Source organism: Liolophura sinensis, chromosome 9 (assembly GCF_032854445.1).
Source record: "Liolophura sinensis isolate JHLJ2023 chromosome 9, CUHK_Ljap_v2, whole genome shotgun sequence".
Taxonomy (NCBI): domain Eukaryota; kingdom Metazoa; phylum Mollusca; class Polyplacophora; order Chitonida; family Chitonidae; genus Liolophura; species Liolophura sinensis.
The window spans coordinates 9,753,134-9,774,186 of record NC_088303.1 but is presented as its reverse complement, the minus strand read 5'-3'; the positions used below and the strand labels follow the sequence as shown (position 1 = coordinate 9,774,186).

General features: G+C 35.4%; 1 protein-coding gene across 1 annotated transcript in view; it reads left to right on the top strand.

Moving 5' to 3' along the window:
* The window catches only part of LOC135475126 (zinc finger protein rotund-like), a 189,020-nt gene that overhangs the window by 39,817 nt on the left and 128,150 nt on the right, over positions 1-21,053 (top strand). Inside the window, exon 5 of the mRNA XM_064754881.1 lies at positions 13,582-13,650. The gene's annotated coding sequence lies outside the window, so the exon portion shown is untranslated. The remainder of the gene's footprint in view (positions 1-13,581; positions 13,651-21,053) is intronic.

Genomic DNA, 21,053 nt, shown 5'->3' with positions numbered 1-21,053 from the left:
GATGTTGTTTTTCTCAAAGCTTCGAGCTGTCAGCTACTTGGACGTTTAATGTAACTGTTAGAAGATGTATTGTCTGGTGGCTGACCAAGCTATTGTCACATCTCACCTTTTGGGGCATGCAAATATTGGATGTGTCTGTAAAAAAAAATCAAGTTAAATACCTTTTTGTTCATGGTAACTAATTTCTTTTTAACAAACTTGGAGTTTTTCTTATTTTTTTGTCCTTTTCTTTTTTGGTTTTAGTTCAAAGTTAACATCTTCTTCGTCACATGCTGAAGTTCATACATGTGTAAGTAAAGATTTGAAGAGCAAGAGCTTTAAGAATTTTGATACATATTATTCATATGTATCTTTTGTATGTTTGATTTTTCAACTGATACTTTTTAGAAGTTGAAGCTGATTTCATCACTATGGCTGTCTGACTTATTAAGGACTAAATGTTAGTGTTTTGAGGAAAATAAAATGCACATGTCTAATTTTTACCAGACTTAATTTTTAAGTCCTATGACACCAAATTTTTGCTGTCTTCTCTAAGCAAAATATTAGTGTATAGAATATAGATTTTCAGACATCCAGGTTAGTATACTATAAAAGATAACACCATAAAACTGTTCTACTGGACAATGTAGAGTAATAACTAATGTTGTGGCGACAACCGATCGCCCTCACCAGAGTAAAGTGTTAAACAAAAAGAATTCCCATTGATACAAAAACAAAAACCTTAGTCTGTTGAACAGGTTGTAGGAATAGCGATGGGAATAGCGATAGGTTGCCGCTGCAACGACAGTAAATAACATACACTGTCCAGTAAAACAGTTTTATAGTGTTATCTTTCATAAAAAATGAGTGTGTCCTAAATGTAATTTGTGTAGACCAGTGTATGTTTAGTATGGTGACATCCTAATGTTATTGTATATGATGGCCAAAGCGTCCTTCCCAAGGCTTGTCCAAAGTTGGCTGACATAGTGTACTGTCATACTGTTAATATGACAAGGATAAGTTAGCCTGGCATACAGATAAACATGACTATAAAATGTGTCAGAGTAGGTGCCAGTGTTGGTGTCAGGTTGGGAAGTTTTGTGGCTAGTATGTTATTTAGACATGATGGGCCCAGTGTCCTGGTTTGGTCCCGGTGTCCTGGTATTTGTCTGATGTACTTGTATGGCCTGGTGTCCTGGTTTGGGCCTTGTGTCCCGGTATGCTCTGGTATGGCCTGGTATCCTGGTATGATCATGGGTCCTGGTATGGGCCTTGTGCCCTGGTATGTTCTGGTATGGCATGGTATCCTGGTATGGTCCCGGTGTCCTGGTATGGGCCTTGTGTCCTGATATGTTCTGCTGTGGCCTGGTGTCCTGGTATGGTCCTGGTGTCCTGGTATGGGTTTGTGTCCTTGTATGTTCTATGGCCTGGTGTCCTGGTATTGGCCCGGTATCATGGTTTGGGCCTGGTGTCCTGGTATTTGTCTGGTGTCTTGGTATTTAAATTGTCTGGTTTCCTGATATGGGCCTTGTCTCCTGGTATGTTCTGGTATAAGCCTTGTGTCTGTCTTCGTATGTTCTGGTATTGGCCTGGTGTCCTGGTGTGGCCTGGTGTCCTAGTGTGACCCTTAGTCCTTTTATTGGTCTAATAGCTCTGAGTTGTTGCTTGGGTGTGAGAAAGAATTATAACTGGTTGTAGAACTTGAGGATGTTATGCTTTATCCTACAATGTAATATCCATGGCACCCATGCAGAGAAATGGCCAGGACTGTGGTGGGTATTGGGTAGGGTCTCTGTCCAGCGATGTATGTCTCTGTGTCTACAAGACTGATTAGTTTCATTGTTGTATATATGAGTTAAAAGTTCTAATTAACAATGCATAGATTTGTATCTTCTACACAGTACATGAACAAAAGCTCAATGTTTAATTCAGACTTATTTTGTGTTTTGAAAGTTGTTGTTAAGCGCAGGTCAGGTGTGGCAGGTAAAAAGCTGTGGTGTCCAAGTTGTATGGGTGCTTGCTGGGAGGGCTCATAAAAAGTATGTACTTTCAGATATATCATTAAAGATTTACCACTGTGACAGTAGGAAAGGATTAGGTCAGTTTTTTCCACTCCCAAAATAATGACAAAATACTTATAACAAGAAGTGACATTTGACAGTTGGGATAGCATGGTGACAAATGATGTTGGATGGGTGAACTCCCTAGGTGGAAATTAGAGTCTAGAAGAGTGCGTAACGGCCTTGCAGTCCAAACGACAATCTGCTGTACAAGTTTTCACAGTTCACATGGCAACTTGACATTCTACGTTTGGATCTTTTAGAGTGAGATACAGCTCTGGATGGTAGCAAACAGATATAGCGTATATTTCTTTGAATCTGTTATGTTCTGATAGGAATGTAGTTTAGTGTACAAGCATAGTCCAAATGTGCAAGTGTGAAGTGTAGGTAGCTCAGGCATACTGCTAGTCACATAGATGTATATGTGTATATATATCTATACAACTGGGTAAGATAGACAGGCAGTCACCTGAAAAAAGAATAGCTGGAAGTTATTGGAATAGGAAAAAAGGAAAGATAAATATGACTGAAAGCTTATAACCAGCTATTGCTACAGGTGAAAACAAAAAGGGAAGATTTTGTTGGCATTGTTTTTTACCTTATCAGAAGATATCACAGAAAGTGTAGAGCAAAGGTGTGTGTTCATGCTGTAAGGTTTCATGATAAGAGGTAAAGCCTATTGGAGAGACGTTACAAAGTGTTCCCCCCTTCACGGTGCTACCGTGAAATCCACGCGTTTCACCAGGGACTCATTTTGGGGGGAATTGTTCAGATTGAGGGGTATCTTTCACTCAACGCTTGTTACGAGGACAGAGTTGCGGCCCCCAGCCGGGACAGGAGTCTTGAGTTGCGTCGTTTTGTCTTTGATTTTTGATCTGGCTTGCTGATCGACTTCTTCCCGAGTGGACTGCTCTGATCCCCGCCTAATCGCCAACCCTTTGCCTGCTGCCGACAAAGGCTTTATTGTAGGGATCACCCAGCCACACTGGATAGCTGTTAAGGCATTTAATTGTGCAGGGGGAAATTAGTAAGCGGTCGCAATGTTTCCAGGTATGCCGTCAGGACTAAATGTTAGTGATGACCCATACAGGTAATGTCACAAGCTCATCTTTGTTGATGCCTGCATGCTTTTTAATTTATATACCCTCAAGCCTTTTGCTATATCATGCGATAAAAGCCTAAGCATTAGTGCAGGAATTTATTAATGTTTGTCATCTAACTTTTGCTTTTATTTATTTTTTTTTACTTATTGTTTTAGAAAACAATTAATATTCTTATCTACAATACACATGTACCTCTCATTGTTTACTGTATATTTCTGTGTAAAGGTATTATTAAACTGTATGTGTAAATGTAGAAGCACTTGATCAGCGGGTACTGTTGCATGTGAATGATGCCATCACATGGCCATACTGCATTTTATTCAACTCCAGTTAGCACTTATACTAACATTTTATCTTTTCCAGCTTAAAGAATAAATCAACGTCATGTTTTATAAACAACAAAAGGCTTCTTGCAAACAATGTCATTTAGTTTTAATTCGAAAGTAGAGGTCATTTTATTGCGGCTTTTCCAGCTGAACAATTATGCTATAGCTTAATTGATCTGAACCGAGATTGTTTACTTTTTCATGTAAACGATGGCCGTAATTACTACAACTTGTACTTTTTACCAATGTGCTAAGAACGAGAAAATCCGGCAGGTATTTGATTGTCATGAGACAAAAGTGAAACAGCAATTTGTCAGGTGAAATGTTGTGAGACTGGTCAGTGTGAACAGCTAACCTTCAGGACATTCTGCCATCTGACAACTAGCTCCATCTACCCATACAACTTAATTCCTTCATCTCTCCTTTGTATAAGTAAGAAGGCATGCTTTCTTTAAATTTTTCCGCCTTAATACATGTATTTTGATGTTCTCCATGTTATGGGTTTTCTTTGTAGCTATGCAACAGTATGATTTTATTAGCCTTGGAACATTTTTGTTCTGAGATCTACCTTTTATATCATGTGATAGGTGAACATTTCAAAAAGTTGAAGAACTGCAATAACAAAGAGATAACTTGCACATTGTAAATTCGTTAGAGCTACTGGAATTTAGATAAGTATTTAAGTTCATGTCAGTGAATGGAGTCTGGTCATGCTAAATGTGAAGACCTGAAGCCCCTATATTCAGCCAAAAAAAGAAAGCAATTAATTACCATTATGTCTTTTTGTAGCATGAAAGCAGTTTTAATGATTTTAAATTGTTGTTAAGCTATGTGCTGTAGCAATAAGAAAGTAAAAATGGATTGATGGAAGAGTGCAGATCTCATAGTCAAAGTCGGCAGTTGTCCAGTGTACCTCAAATTTCAATTCCTGAAACGTTTAATTCTTTCAGAGTCTCACATGAATCGTTTAGAAAGTATTAGAGAATCAAGTTTTTGAAGCTAACTGACTTGAAATTAATTTTTTATTTATTCCTTGTAAAAAAATCCAGAGAGGAGTGTTATAGGCATGTAGTCAGTTCTACTGCTGGACAATTACATTAGTCTGTGGTCGATTTCATTTTCAAAACAATTCCCTGTGGAAAATTCTTTTTGTTGCAAGATGTTTTACCTGTGAAGATTAATTGTCTATGTTCAAAGATTGAAAATTTACATGTTGTACCACAGAGTTTAAAAACTGCCCAAAATACATTTGCAAGAAACAATGTTTATATATGAGATAGAACACAGTGTTGGTATAAAACTGTGTCTGTTCCATTGTGAAACAAGTACATTGCAAAGAAAGAAAACATTGGAATTTTTGCAACTGTTATTAGTTTTGATCTTTGTATGGTAACAGTAAAGCATTCACTTGTGAGCTCTACCAAATTAAAGTTTAATTTTAGCAAAACTTTTGAGAATAGTGTTTTAGTAGAGGAATATAGGTCTTGATTCACAAACGTACATGGCATGAAAACAAACAGGTGTACAGCTATAAAAGATGGAATTGGTGAGGGACATCTTTGGACTTTCCTGACTAAGAAAATACCACTTTCTCCTTTGAGGACAAATGCCATACAATAAATAAATAAATAAATGTAGGTGACTGCGTAACTATACACTGTTAAATTGAGTGTGTAATGTTATCCATGTAAAGTGCAGGTACAGTGCAGCCTCGCTACAAGACGCCTTGATATATCGCGCAATCGGATGTAATGTGACCCAAATCTTGTCCCCCAAAAATCTGTGGTGTCTACTATTGGTGTGTGACCCATGTGTTATTTGATATTTTAGGCTTAAACTTTTGAATATTGTGTGAGTATAAGCAAAAAGAAATGGATTTTTCTGTGAATAATGGAAGAGGTTGTAACTGGTTACATTTTCTTTGTGAGCGAGTTTGATTCCAAATGCAATTGTGAGATAGTTGTTAAAGCATTACTTCTGCGTGTATGTGGCCTCGTCAGCAATGGAGAACACATTTTGCTCACTGTGGCAGGCATACCTCATAAAGGAATTGATGTGGGTACACTTTCAGTAAATTCTGATAACTTTAATCAGATTATTGAATGACTATAAAGAGAGGTGTGAAACTGCAGGGAGTGAGATTTGGCTTACCGGCATACTGACATGTCAGAGTTGAAATGAACTCACTCAAATTTTGAGGATGGCTTCTAAATTTTTTTCCTCTTTCCTTCATTTATTACATTGAATTAGCACGATATACACTATTATGGTGAACATTACTTTTTTCTTTTTGTTCAATAGCTGTAATGCGGTCACGTGATCGGGTTGAGACTCGTCTGCAGTCCGCCATTTCGAATCTTAGGCATCTAAGTTCCCGGAGTTATTTCCAATACGAGCATACATGGATGTATTGGATACCAAATGCAGTGTAGCTTCTTTTGTTGAAAAATAAAGTGGATGGAACAATGTTACTTGAGTTTAGCTTGTGGAAATGTTTAACATGCACGAGTTCTGTAGATCAGCTCAGGCCTGTGAGTACTGGATACGAGGCTAGCTTTGCGGGATAGGACTCATAGGATGGTGCTAGAATACTTCAATCCTGAGGTAGCAAAAAATCTCATGCATTTATAGTAAACTAACAATGAGAAAGCATTTGACAAAACACATTTCGTCCCGATAAACCTTCGTTCAGTGTCAAAATCATAACCTGTAAGATATACTGTAACACTATATACTCTAGCTGTGTATACTGGATCCCAAGGTCATTGCGTTGTAGTGCGAGGTGGCGTATATTGCGCTCAGGAACGTGTCCCCAAAACGACGCCCTATAGCAAGGCTACACTGTATGTAAAAATGTTGAAAAAAGGATATGTGTTCCAGTTCTTCTGTTTATTTTGTTGTAAATATGCAGATAGTTGTCTTTTGTGTTTAACAAAATATCTTCATCTGATAAATCAATCAGAAATCAGTTTTATATCAAAACAAAACTATGTCATTATGGCAAGTATTTTATTAATGCAAATTAGAAACTTGAATACTGGTGATTTCTACACGAACTGTTTGAATTTTATTGTTTGCTTTAATCATGAAGTAAATTGCATTAATTTGACTGAATTAAAGATTTGATTAATGCGTTGAAAACAAGATAAACTTGTTTCTGTTCAAAACATGTTTCATATATTGAAATCATATAAAAAGCATACATGCAAATACTATAAATTTGAATATTAAATATATCCAGATGTTAATACTAATAACATGAATGTTTAGATTAGTAAATGCTATCTGAAGTGTTACTGACTACAAAATATACAATATGTTTGTCATATCTAATGGGAAAAGGTTTAGTTTTCTATTATATTAGCCCACAGGCAAGTCGCTGTAAATCTGATTTTGTCTTGATTCGTGTGCTTTATGAACAATCATAGACCAGCCTTTAGCATTAGAATTAGATTTGCAAGTTAACCTGTACGTTCAGCAGTCAGTTGCCTCCCCTGGTATCTGGGATTTGAGTGACAAAACTTAACTGTCACCATATTGCTCTATTAAAAAGATATGTTGATAGTGAAAATATTTAGGTAATAAACATTTGCTGTCAAGAAAGTCTTTATTTTATATTGCCATTCATAGTAAATTGAGATTTGTTTGAATGATGGGATTGCTAAGCAGTTGATTAGTACAATTGTTATCATTGTGATAAAAAGATAATATTCCAAATAAATGAATGAGAAGGTGTATAAATCCAGAGCTGGAATGGAGTTAGATATTTTGTATTTTGCATGTATATAGTAAGCCTCACTTAAAGAAGAAAAAGTTTTTCCACAAAATACAAATGTGGTGTGCTTTCACACATTCAGATAAGATTTTGAGAAACTATCTGTTGCTTTGTTTTCATTTTATTTGAAAATTTTGACATATAAAGTGCAGGTTGTAGGATTGAGTGAATCTGATGTCTAGATGCTAGCATGGCATGTTGCCAGATCTGCAGGATTATGTGAATCTGATGTCTGGATGTTAGTACATTACATGATGCTAGATCAGGATGGTTATGTGAGCCTGGTGACTGGATGTTAGTACATTACATGATGCTAGATCAGCACGGTTATGTGAATCTGATGTCTGGACGTTAGTATAATATGATGCTAGATCAGGACGGTTATGTGAGTCTGATGACTGGACGTTAGTATAACATGATGCTAGATCAGGACGGTTATGTGAGTCTGATGGCTGGACGTTAGTATATTACATGATGCTAGATCAGCACGGTTATGTGAGTCTGATGGATGGACGTTAGTATATTACACGATGCAGATCAGCACGGTTATGTGAGTCTGATGGCTGGACGTTAGTATATTACATGATGCTAGATCAGGACGGTTATGTGAGTCTGATGACTGGACGTTTGTATAACATGATGCTAGATCAGCACGGTTATGTGAGTCTGATGGCTGGAAGTTAGTATATTACACGATGCTAGATCTGCACGGTTATGTGAGTCTGATGGATGGACGTTGGTATATTACACGATGCAGATCAGCACGGTTATGTGAGTCTGATGACTGGACGTTTGTATAACATGATGCTAGATCAGCACGGTTATGTGAGTCTGATGGCTGGACGTTAGTACATTACATGATGCTAGATCAGGACGGTTATGTGAGTCTGATGGCTGGACGTTAGTATAATATGATGCTAGATCAGGACGGTTATGTGAGTCTGATGACTGGACGTTAGTATAACATGATGCTAGATCAGGACGGTTATGTGAGTCTGATGGCTGGACGTTAGTATATTACATGATGCTAGATCAGCACGGTTATGTGAGTCTGATGGATGGACGTTAGTATATTACACGATGCAGATCAGCACGGTTATGTGAGTCTGATGGCTGGACGTTAGTATATTACATGATGCTAGATCAGGACGGTTATGTGAGTCTGATGACTGGACGTTTGTATAACATGATGCTAGATCAGCACGGTTATGTGAGTCTGATGGCTGGAAGTTAGTATATTACACGATGCTAGATCTGCATGGTTATGTGAGTCTGATGGCTGGACGTTAGTATATTACACGATGCTAGATCAGCACGGTTATGTGAGTCTGATGGCTGGACGTTAGTATATTACACGATGCTAGATCAGCACGGTTATGTGAGTCTGATGACTGGACGTTAGTATAACATGATGCTAGATCAGTACGGTTATGTGAGTCTGATGGCTGGACGTTAGTACATTACATGATGCTAGATCAGCACGGTTATGTGAGTCTGATGGCTGGACGTTTGTATAACATGATGCTAGATCAGCACGGTTATGTGAGTCTGATGGCTGGACGTTAGTATGTTACACGATGCTAGATTAGCCAATTAAGTGAATCTGATGTCTAGACGCTAGTATTGCAGATTGCCAGATCTGCGGGATTATTTGAGTCTGATGTCTGGACGTTTGTATTTCATGATGCTAGATCAGCACGGTTATGTGAGTCTGATGACTGGACGTTAGTATATTACATGATGCTAGATTAGCCAATTAAGTGAATCTGATGTCTAGACGCTAGTATTGCAGATTGCCAGATCTGCAGGATTATTTGAGTCTGATGTCTGGACGTTTGTATTTCATGATGCTAGATCAGCACGATTATGTTAATTTGATGTCTAGATGCTATTGCATGTTGTCAGATCTGCAGGATTATGTGTGTCTGATGTCTGGACGTTTGTGTAACATGTTGCCAAGTCTGCAGGATTATGTGAATATGATGTCTAGATGCAAGAATTGCATTTTGCCAGGCCTGCAGGATTATGTGTGTCTGGTGTCTAAGATTGCATGATGCCAGATATGCAATATGTTTACAATTTCCAAAGCAGAAGTATTTCTGAAAGAAATTACACCAGATATGCCACAGATTTTTGGCAAAATATCAGTCAACACAAATATAATCAAATATTAGCTATTATTTGAGAACAGCCCTATTAATGACCTTTCATAAAATACCAGCCTTGTCTGTGCGCATATTACCATTCAAAATTATAAAAAAAAATTGTTACAAATTTTTATCTTTGCAATTGTGTTCATACTATAAATAGTACAGATACAAGGTGTCTAGTTACTCAGGGGTAATAGTTGTAGCCAGCAAAATTTTATTTGATTAGCAAATCTTCTAAAAGTCTGTGGTATAGACTTTAAGCCAGTTTGATTCAGATGTTTTTGTTTCAGGCATTACTGGGTCAGTGAAGAGTTTGAAAGGCATTTGTAAACATAAAGATATAGTTATGTGATGGCAATGTTGCCAGTGCAGTGACTTAAGATGAAAATTTACTCTAGAGCTGTAGTATATTTAATCATTTAGCCACATACTAAACGGTAAAGCTTTATGGTGTTTATTTTTATAACAAAGTAACACCACAATATTAAAAACACACTGTTTCAAAGTAATTGAACTGTTACAGGACCAGTCGAGTTCTGTGAGGGTAACCATCTTGAAATTTTTTTTTCGAAGTCCATGTAGAGGACTAAAGGACTATTAAACTTTTATAAAATATTGCGAAAATTTTAGTGAAGCACTATGTGATGTTAATGTTGGTAGCATTAGTATATTGGAATGTGGAATTTTTATATGTGTTGTCTTCAAGTGTTGGTACGTTGTCATAGTGACAAGGTTATTTGTCAAGAAGTTGTGGAGCTTGTGTAGATCTGTCTGCCAGAAGGGTAAAAAAGAGCTTAAGTATATGGGAGGGAAAGCAAAATTCTAAGTTGGCACCTGGTTAATTTGGCGTTAATCTGATTGCATTATTGAGCAGCTTGGTTTAATATGGGTGGTCCAGTTGATGCAGTGAGTTGTAGTATCATGGAGGATTTGGTTAAAAATAAATAGTGAAGCATTTCACCTTTTCTCTCGAGTGTGTTCAAAGGCTGATCCCTTACCTGAGATCCATTTTTTTTTACCACATTGACAAGATGAATTATTACATCTGTCGTAAGGCTTTAGTTTTCAGGACATTTCCAAGGCATTGTTTTTGTTGCGGGGAAGGCTGACTGTTTTGTTAGGCTATTTCAGAGATGTTCCTGTAACGAAAATGGTGAAGGGTCAATCTAGTGTACTTTCCCAGATGAAAATTTTCGTGACAAGAGCACATGACACAAGTCATTTATCTTCACCCGTTGTCGTGGAAACAAAGGCTTTTGAATTGGTTGCATCACGATCTGCAGAAATTTGAGCTCATACACAGAACAACCTGTGCCAAAAGCATTTCAGGGTTTAACTCATTTGAACTTAAATTTGGACACCTTTTTATTTCAATGTTAAATCATTAGTGTGGATGGAATAACAATATGTAAGCAATATCTTGTTCTTTTGTAAGACATAAATTTGATAGGTGCTCCTGACAATTTTGTGCGAACGGAAACAGCACAGACAAAAATTCAATAACAGAACATTGTAATTAAAACCAATTAATAAATTAAAGCCTGTCAGCAGTTTGCATCAACTCAGAACTTTTTTTTACTTGCCTCCATTGGGAGGATTTTTTTTTCTGCTGTGTGTCTTTTGTTGGATTCATATAAGCAAGAGAATTAGGCTGGCGGGATTTGGTTCTGCATGAAGCTAAGATTCCTGTTAAGTTGCATTGGGTTTTTAAATATTTTGGGGGCCTCCCTGTTTGAGTGGCCCGATGGGATTTTCAGGAAGGACACTCCCATTCTGAGTGGTGCAGTATGTTTTTTTACTTAAGACCATTAGTCCATGACTCCCATTCTGAGTAACTCAGTGTGTTTTTTTACTAAAGACCATTAGTCCATGACTACCATTCTGAGTGGCCCAATGGGTTTTTCTGCTAAAGACCATTAGTCCACGACTCCCGTTCTGAGTGGCTCAAAGGGTTTTTCACTGACCACCATTAATGTATTTTTCACTTTCTGAGTGGACTAGTGGGGTTTTGATTAACAATCATTAGCGTATTGTCTGCTTTCTGAGTGGCCCAATAGGTTTTTCACTGAGGACTATCATTATATTAGTCCATTGTTTTGAGAGTGGCCTTGTGCGTTTTTCAGTGATGATCAGTAATAGTCCACTTGATTGAAACAGCCTGAAGTATTGGATATACTTAAATGCAGTAATTTAAAGGTTTACTTGATGGATGAAGTTAGAGGGAAAAGCTGTGGAAATTTTGTCAACACTTTTTTCTTTCTTGGAGATTTCATGGGGCAAACATGTGTCTTATGTATGTCCTTGTAAAGGCGATATGCCTGACAGGAACAGTTGTAGTGGGAAGGAATATTTGGCGGCCTGAGCCATTCAGACTGCTACACAATCTATGCAGAAGGTGGCATGCACATTAACCTCTGCATTGTGCAACGCTTCGATTTTCTAAGGTAGTTTTAAATTTGCTTGAATTTACAGTGGAATTTATACATTTGGCTTTATAGTGTATTGTCCTCAGTGTACACCAAAATGAGTGTCACTATTAAAAAGTAGTCGTGATAAGAAGATATCCAAGGGCTTGTTTTGATAAATTATCACCTGTGAGGAGTTTGTTTGTATCCTGTCTGTGTGCACTGACTGTATGTGGCAACAGCATGAAGGTCTTCGGCCTCTCTTAATTCTCTCCTGTGATTTACTAGTTACTTAACACATTTCAAGGGTGGATATTTTTTTTTATTTATTTATTTTTCATTTTTGGCATAAAACAGCAATTAAATAAATAATTTTTTTTATCATGCATAAAACATAAACCATAAAGCTTAATTATATGCTTCCTTGTAGAATAAAAGAGAAAAGACATTAAAATGCTAATACACATAATTTGTTATTTCATATACTAGCTTAAACTTTCTTCAAGCCACTACTTTTGGCAGGATACCGTAAATCCTGTGAGATTTTAAGAAAGAAGAAATGTGAGGGAAATTAATGTCATTATGCTGTCTGACAAAATTTGCTTGTATGCTTTTTGATACATGTACCTGTGATGTATATAATACATCCATCTCCTAAATAGAATATTTAAAAAAAGATACTAATTACTTATTATTTAGAACGATAAAAATGGTAAATTATAAAAAGGATTGTCACGGTTTATGAAGTAAAGTATATACAGTGTAAGATGATGCTGATGATGAAAATGAAGATATTTTTTTCAGCTGGACAACTTTTTATTTTCTTACATGTGCATCTGTGGAAAATATATTCACTTACTGTTGTAATAAACAACTGGAAGAAAGTAATGTTTTCTACTAGAAACAAATATACGTATATATAGCACATCATGCTAGGATGATGAAAAACTTACTTCCCCAATTTCCCCTGTTTGAAAAAATAGTTGTAAATGCTGAATATGTTTGATGTTGTTTTTAAAGAGGGGTCTGTTTATTAGCAAATCAGAATTCTGGTCTTGTCGTGTCAGTTTTTTTTACACTCTTCTCCAAATTGATACATTTGAATTGATCCATTATCCTCATAAAGATGTGTTGCTATAGCAACATATGTGCTGTCATTTTGCTGTGAGGCTGTAACTGAAGTTCTGAGATAGAACGTGTACAACTGAAAGTTACTTTGCTGTGGAAAAAGCTGGAGGGAATTAAAACCTTATGCTAATATCGGATATTCATTGCATGTGTTGTTTTATTCTGCGTTATATTTTTGTCAGAAACAGCAAAACAAAGAGTTGTTTATTAGTTGTTGCAAGAGTAATGTGAGAAAGGAGCACAATCATTGGGCCTAAAAACAGCCCCTGAGGAAAAACTAATTCCGTCAGAACACTTAAAAAAGGCGAAACCAAGAAACTATTTCATCACAAAAGTAAAAAGACACAGAGTCTTTGTTAAAACTTGCTAACATCCAAACAGCAAAGCCTAGTTCTTATTTTTCTCCTCCAATCTGTTTGCTCAACCTTGTTTCTTTGCTACGAGGTTGTGAAGAGCCGTGAATCGTCTTCCTGGAATTAATTTTTGTGATCTAAGCTCTGAAAATTGGCGTGAAAATGTCAAAGGAAAGAGCTGAAGTTGCTCATGAATTGGCCACCATTGCAGGCCTAAAACTGTCGTCGTACCTGAAACCAGGGGAGAGAAGCTTCTCTGAAGTGGGTACCAAAGTAACGCAAGATGTGATATTTCCTTTCAGGTACTCCCAGGGGTCGTTCCCGGGGCTACTCGACCCCATTGGCCAACAAAGAGGGCAGAAGTATTGGAGGTAGGCCCATTTGTTTATACTTTGTCTGTTGTACAGAACAGTATGCTCTAACTGTTCCATAACCTCCACTTTACATCATACATGAACATATACATGTGTATTCTGTTATTGTTTGCATGCGCCATTCAAATATCTTTACTTGGTTAGAATTTTAACCTATTATTGCTATCTTCACAACAATATATTTACTTTATACCTACACTTAGCTATACACATTGTTTGTTTAACACTTTTTGCAAAAATGCAAATACCTGTACATTCCTGTAAAAAACAAGCACTATGTGCATTTTTGCACACAATCCAAACTTGCTAAACATATATCAGTTAGCACTAGTAATCACTGTAGTCATTGGTAAGGGTGCAGTGTTGTGATTCGTTTTGTAATACCATTTATACAGGTAAATGTTACAGATATGGCAGAAATGTGTCTGTAAGGATCATACCCCTGGCATATTTCTCTAAATGTGATGCTAATTGCTAGAATCATATAGAACTTCACATTAAAACTTGTAATATGTACACATTGTGAACTACATGTGCATGTACTTAGTGGGGTATATTGGTAAAATTATCAAAAAGTTTCCTATTTGATAAGCGGGAAATGAAGTTTACATAGAATTAACATTATGATGTAAGTTCATATGCTTTCAGTTATAAACATGGTATTTTTGTCAACACATTATTGCACATGGCAAATTGTATATGCACTGTTGATTTTTTTGTCAGTATGATAACATTTTCCTTGTATTTGTGCCGTATTTTATTTCACAAATTGTGTTTTGATGAAAACTGATATGCGGTCATATTTGTTTTTCTTTCTTTTGATGTATTTGTTCAACATGTATTAATTGTAAATCTTGTTTAAGAATAGTATTGTCATAATTAGGTATTACGCTTTTAGAGTGTAATATAGATTATGGAGTGGTTAGGATTGGCTAAAACCAATTAATGGAAACTAATGATAGTACAGGCACAAGAAACACCTTAACAGGCACTGCTTATCATAGTCTTGAGTGCAGTGTAAAAACTTCATGAAATGAAGGAAATAATTTGTGTAAAAAAGTTACTTTGTCACTTGCACATAAAAATTTAAGTATAAAATCATTTTGTCCATTGCATTTATCATCAAGGTATTTCGACGTTAAAGAAAAAATAAGAGACAACAATTTTCAAACAGATTTTGTGTAGAGTCTAATGATGTTGTGCGATACATATGACTTGCAAAATTTTCAAATGTCCACACTTACCAAATGGGATGGTTTTGTTTGGTTTCAAAGTAAAAAAATTTTTTAAAAATTTTTCAATAGTCATTAAACACAGCTAAGAATTACAAATATTGAATATATCAATGATGTGATGAGCAAAAATTTGTGTGAAGTTAATTAATTTCATGTTGACAATTAATACACATACATGAATATTTAAGCAAATTTAACAATAAGTCATCATGTTTTATCACTTATTAACATATATATGACTACTTTTTTTTCTTGATCATTGTTAAATGTTCATTTTATGCTCAACATGGTGCCTTTATTGATTTTAGGACATTAAATTTTAATTTTGAAAGTGAGTTGGTGAGATGAGTACTTGGAAGATAAGATATGTTAAATCACTAAGCCTATCCATTCTCTGTCTCATTAAATAAAGTTTACCAATAGGTCAAATATTTATTTGATAGTGAAATGCGATTTCCAGCCCTGTGTAAATATTTAACAGAAATGTTAGGATTCGTGGATGTTTGAACACCCTGGTCAGGGTATTAAATCTTTTGTCCAAAGTTCTGATTCTTAGAACTGTTTAAATTTCATGGGATAGCTGACATCTTGTGAGTGAAATATTCTTGAGTATGATGGAAAAACACCAATCAAATACATTAATAAATTTGTTGGATTAAATAATATATTGCTGGTAACAGATAACATATCAGATGAAATTATATATTTTATGTTCATGATATCACTAGATTTGCATAAGGTGCATAGTTTGGTTTTTCCTGTAAAAACTTCACTTCATTGTTTACTTATCCAGCTTCCTATGGTGTGTGCTAAAAAAAATTATTAAACATGTTTGTGTTTTTTGTTAAGATGGTCAGCTGAGCACATTTATTAGGACCAGAAATAACATAACTATCAAATCTGCCCGAGACACTGCAGAAAGTTTTGATGCTTGGCACTGATAAGACTGAAACATTGCAACGTCAAATGTCTTCCCATCACCTCTGATCACAAAGGCATTGATGGGGCAGTCATTTGCTAATAAATGAGATTGGTGTTTTTGTGTACAATTTCGAAACTTTATCTCAGCATTTCCTGCATGTAGTCACAAATTAACTCTGAATGAACAAATATTACAAAATTAAGGAATTCTCATATTGTTTCTCATATTAACTTTTTAAATATTTTAACTAAAACTTTCGTCTGAATACATATATGTATATTTATTTATTCGAAGAAATAAAGAAGGATTCCCCTCGTGAGGGGAATTTACATGGGAAAAAATAATAGAGCGCCTTCTCAACTTTCTATATTCTGTTATATTCCAACTGCAGTTTTAAAGTTCATGCTTTATGTTATTTTCAAGGAATATGTATATATTCCTTGAATATAAATATAATTATTTTTATATTTATTTGTTCATGTAGACCCTGTAAATGTATGTCTACATGTATATTTTTATAATTGTTATGTATTATATGTTATAATTATTGTGTGTTCAAGACATCAGTATAAGTATAATGTTTGTCATTATCAACATGCTTTGATCTTTTAGTATGTTGAAATTTTGATTTTGCATATTAATTTCTTCACCCTAGCAAGTGAAAGTTCAATGTTGATATCTGTTCAACGAGATCTCATCTTAGGCCTATCTTACAATTTAACTACTTAAATAGGTATTGAGAATGTTTTTCTCCTAAGCTGTTGAATACAGCGTTTGTTATGCTTTTACCGCGTTAAATGGAAACTAACAAGCAATGCCCTGTTTTATTTACAAAGATATTAATTTGAAATTGACTTGAAGAATTCTGCCCGCCCAGTAAAGTGGAAGTTTTCTGCAGTTAACTTGATAAATGGACAATTTGCTGGTTCCCATTCAGACTTGAAGACGTCACGTAACTTGTCACAAAACCACTCATTGTTTTCTGAGCTCCTTGGTACAATTTTAAGTTCGCAGTGTGCTTTTACTCCTGTGCATGTTGAACCAGTTTCATCAGTTTTCCGACATATCTTTGTCTTGTGCCAAAACGAGTTTTAATATTATGACTAACTGTCTGCCACCTACTTAAATTTAGATGACTTTTCACCCAAGTTAAAAAAAAAATGACTGCTTTGAAACGTCAGATGATTGAGTGAGATATATTAAGAGTCTGCCTGTGTGTGCCTATGTGTGGCCTCCAAATACTGTATGCTGTGATAGCTCGGAGGATATTAGGATTACATCTACAACATTTAATCAGCCCTTAGACACATCTGATTGCTATATGCACTACAACATGATTTGAAATTAAACATAAATTTCAAGGGCATATCATGCTTCCACAGTACACACTTCAAGATTGTGTTCTTTTTTCTTTTTTAAATTCCAGGACATGTTTTATGGTTAATAAATAGTTGCACATTTTATCTCGTTGGTCACATGTGAGGTGTGGCAGTGTTTGCCTCCACCAGCCTCTCTCTCTCTCTCTTTCTCTTCTCCCCCCCCCCCCCCCCCCCATGCACTCTACCCAACCCACCATCTGTTCGTGTTACAGATACAGATTGTGTGCCAATGTAACATGTTAAAGTCCAGATATCATCAACACTATTAATGAAGCCTTTAGATGTTCCCTCTGAAAAAATCTGAACTTTTTCTTCCAATAGGATTTTTTTAAGCCATCCTGTTTTCATGCCTCATTTGAGTTTTTCTTGCGCAAAAGTAACATGTGATATATTTCTCTAATATTGATATATATTGGTTTTAGTCACTGCTGTATCTCTAAGGAAAGGCCCTGCTGTGAATAGGGAATCAAATTCTGTTCCAACAGTCAACTGTTAAGTGTTAAAAAGTCCCTAAACATTGTACAGATATTGCAGAAGACACTATTCAGCATCAAAAATAGTGTTACTTTTTTCTTGGACTGGTAGCTTTATGATATAGGATGCCAGCTTTTCCTTAGGCTTTCCAGGCATAACATATACCACCAAGTTTTTTAGCTCTAAAAAAATTAATAAAATGTGATATTTTTGCCCAAAGACTAATTTTCTGGGATGGAAGCTCTGTAATAGTTGGGAATGTGAAGGAAAGCGAGCCATCTTTGTGAATTTGAGATGTCTTGTTAATGGCAAGCAACCTTGTGAATTTTTTATCCCAGAAGCTTTTGTTTAATTCTTTGACTCCACTTAATTGAGTCAGTAAAATAAGCATTTGAATGTTGATATGAGCAGTTTTCTTCATGATATGTAGTATTTCCTTAAATTTTGCCACCCTTATTCCTCAACCTTTTCACATAGCAAAGATCAACTTTCAGAGCAGTTTATGCACGTTTATAATTTGATTTTGGGTGGGCCAGTTTCAGGGCTTTACAAAAAGTAAAATTTTATAATTCTACACACAATTATGTCTTCAGTATATCCTTAAATAAACACCTTGCAAACATATGAAAAGGTCGAAGAATTACAGTACTAATATTTACCAGGTTGTCATGCTAATAATGTAATAACATTAGAAGTATAATTTCATTGAAAATTCTGAAACAGTTGTGCTGTTGGATATTAGAAAGTTTAAATGTAAAGTGTAGAGTTTTGATACGAAGAATTCCTGGTCTGTTTTTACAAAGTTCCTGTTGACTGAAAGACTAAAAAATTATAGTTCTTAATGACCTGATATTAGATGTAGGGATTAATTGCCTATGTGGTGAAGAAGATGCATTTAGAGCAGGAGCAAGCTACTTAAACAAGACTGTCTTCAGAATGCAATTGTATTTAATCAGAAAGTCACCGCCATTGTATATGTGAAATATTCTTGAGTATGGCCTAAAAGACCAATCAAATAAATCAAATAAATTAATCAGAACAGTCTGCTTGTTATCATATGTACAGGTACCATAATTTCCAGATGGCCTGTTCATCTCTCAGGCCATTTGCCATCTTCTCGCATGTTTAATTTTCTCATTTATTATGCTGCTTTCATAGCTTTCATTATTTGGATTAAAGGACACACAACGTTTTTGTATTATGTGTTGATGGAACCACACAAGTTGAAATAATTAACCTTCTGATACTCGTATCTAATCATTGCAGATAAGATTCTCACTGAAAGCGCAAAAGTTTTGTTTCTTAGTCTGAAACTAAATTGAATACTTTACTGAAAATGTATAATTTTCCATGTGTGTAAAAATTTTCCCACCCATTATTGGCTGAGGTTTTTTTCACCTTTTTGCCTTAGGGGGGAAAACAATAGCGTTTTCAGGTAAAATTTGTAATTAACGGATCGCATAGAACCCAAATTCTGGTTTGCTCATCATATATGGTTGTACTGTTGTTTGTGGTACAGCAAGCATGACAAATGAGAGGAAAGCAAAACAATGGCCTAAATCTGTTCACGACTTTCTATGGCCAAGCTGTCTCATGGATTGTCTTTTTGCTGTTAGTCTCAACCCAAGGCTTTTGTGTTGATTTTGTCAAATGAAAGAAAAACTTTCTATTCGAGTTCTCCATTTAAAAAAGACTTTCTGTTTTAACCATGTAAGTTTTGTGGACGACATGGGAAAGGGGAAAGGTACCATGCTTCAGCAGCATATGATTTGTCTTTTTTTTTTGTTCTTTTCACCTCACATGGCTAACCCTGTGCAGTGTTTCGTGAAATACAGAACAGGTGATTTTTTTTTCAGCAGTAGAGCCTCAGGGGCTGCTGGGGAAATAATAAAGTCTTTCAAACATGTAATCTTTGTTCATTGCTCTCTCACACTGTATCAACACCAGTTGTTGCCAAGGAAATCTATCACAGGTATATGCTTCACCCCCCCCCCCCCCCCCCCCCATTTTTGTTCATTTTCTGAAACGTCTTCGACTCGGTGTCTCCAAAAATGTTGTACTGGTATTTAATAGACTTATGTTCATCTTGTCTTCCTAACATTTTAATCACTCGAAGAATTAAGTGAAGAACACCTGACAGCTCAAAATCTCTAAGTCCTTTTCAAAGGATTGAGTTACCCTGACCTGTAATTTACACATGAATCAAGACTTATGGATGAGTGTGTTAGTTTGAGATTTTGTCAAAGCTTCACAAAGTAAACTTCTGTGTCAATTAACTCCAACGAATAACACGAGGAGATTGATACATGGCTCAATATTTCAGTCTTATATTTTGGTATATTTTCAAGAGTATTGAAATCATGTATCACCATGCATAATTTGTTGGAGTTAATTACATGAGCACCCTACTTGTGAAGCTTATCAGTGGAAACGGAAATATTCCTCAAATCCTGATGCACTTCCTTGAGTTCCAATGGCTTTGCTGAAACTAGAGTCACCAGTTGTGTGTAGAACTCACTGCCCTCACACAACACTCTGTATACATGTACCTCTACAATAACTCTTCACAGCTTTTAATAAATATTTAATCAAATTATTTGTTACATACTTACCTCCAGTTTGGTTTTGTTAACAAAACTTTTTTGTGTTCCTTGAGAAATTATGACATACATAATATGTGGCAGTTACAGACATTTCAAGAAATTCGTTATGAAAGTTATACAGCCAGTTCTCTTCGAGCGTTACTTTTCCATAACACATTTTAGCACCTCTGTAATTAGCTCGTCATTTAATTATATATTTTTGAGCAGGACTTTCTCAATTGACAAAATTAATTGGACCCAGATTATTTTGGTGGTTATTGCCTGGGCAAAACTGTCTTCAGTATACAATTTCATTTATAAATATGAACAACTACAGTGTATTTATTACATCTAATGTGAGCAACAGATTAGAAAAAAAGTTTTGATGATTTTCCTGACACCAGTGTGTGTGTTCGTTGTATTAAGGTTTTATTGTAAATTTATCTATAATTATATCTTTCACATTTATATAAAAAAATTTGTGTAATTGTTAAATTTTAATTATAAAATGCAACAATGAAAATATATTTTAAAACATAATGTCAATTTTTGACATTATTCTTTTCTAACCTAGAAAATTTAGGAAAGGCAAAAATTATAAAAAAAAAGGCAAAATGTGTTTAGAAAAATAAACCATGCTTGCATTGTTTAGAAAAATACTTATTAACATAAAAGACAATTTTAATTCTTTGAACTAATTTATAAAATATGCAAAATTGATGAAAAGTGTGCAAGAACTTTTACTAAGCTATAGGGTGATATTAGATTTAGAAGTTGAGTATTAATGCTTTTTCTTTTTATTCCGACC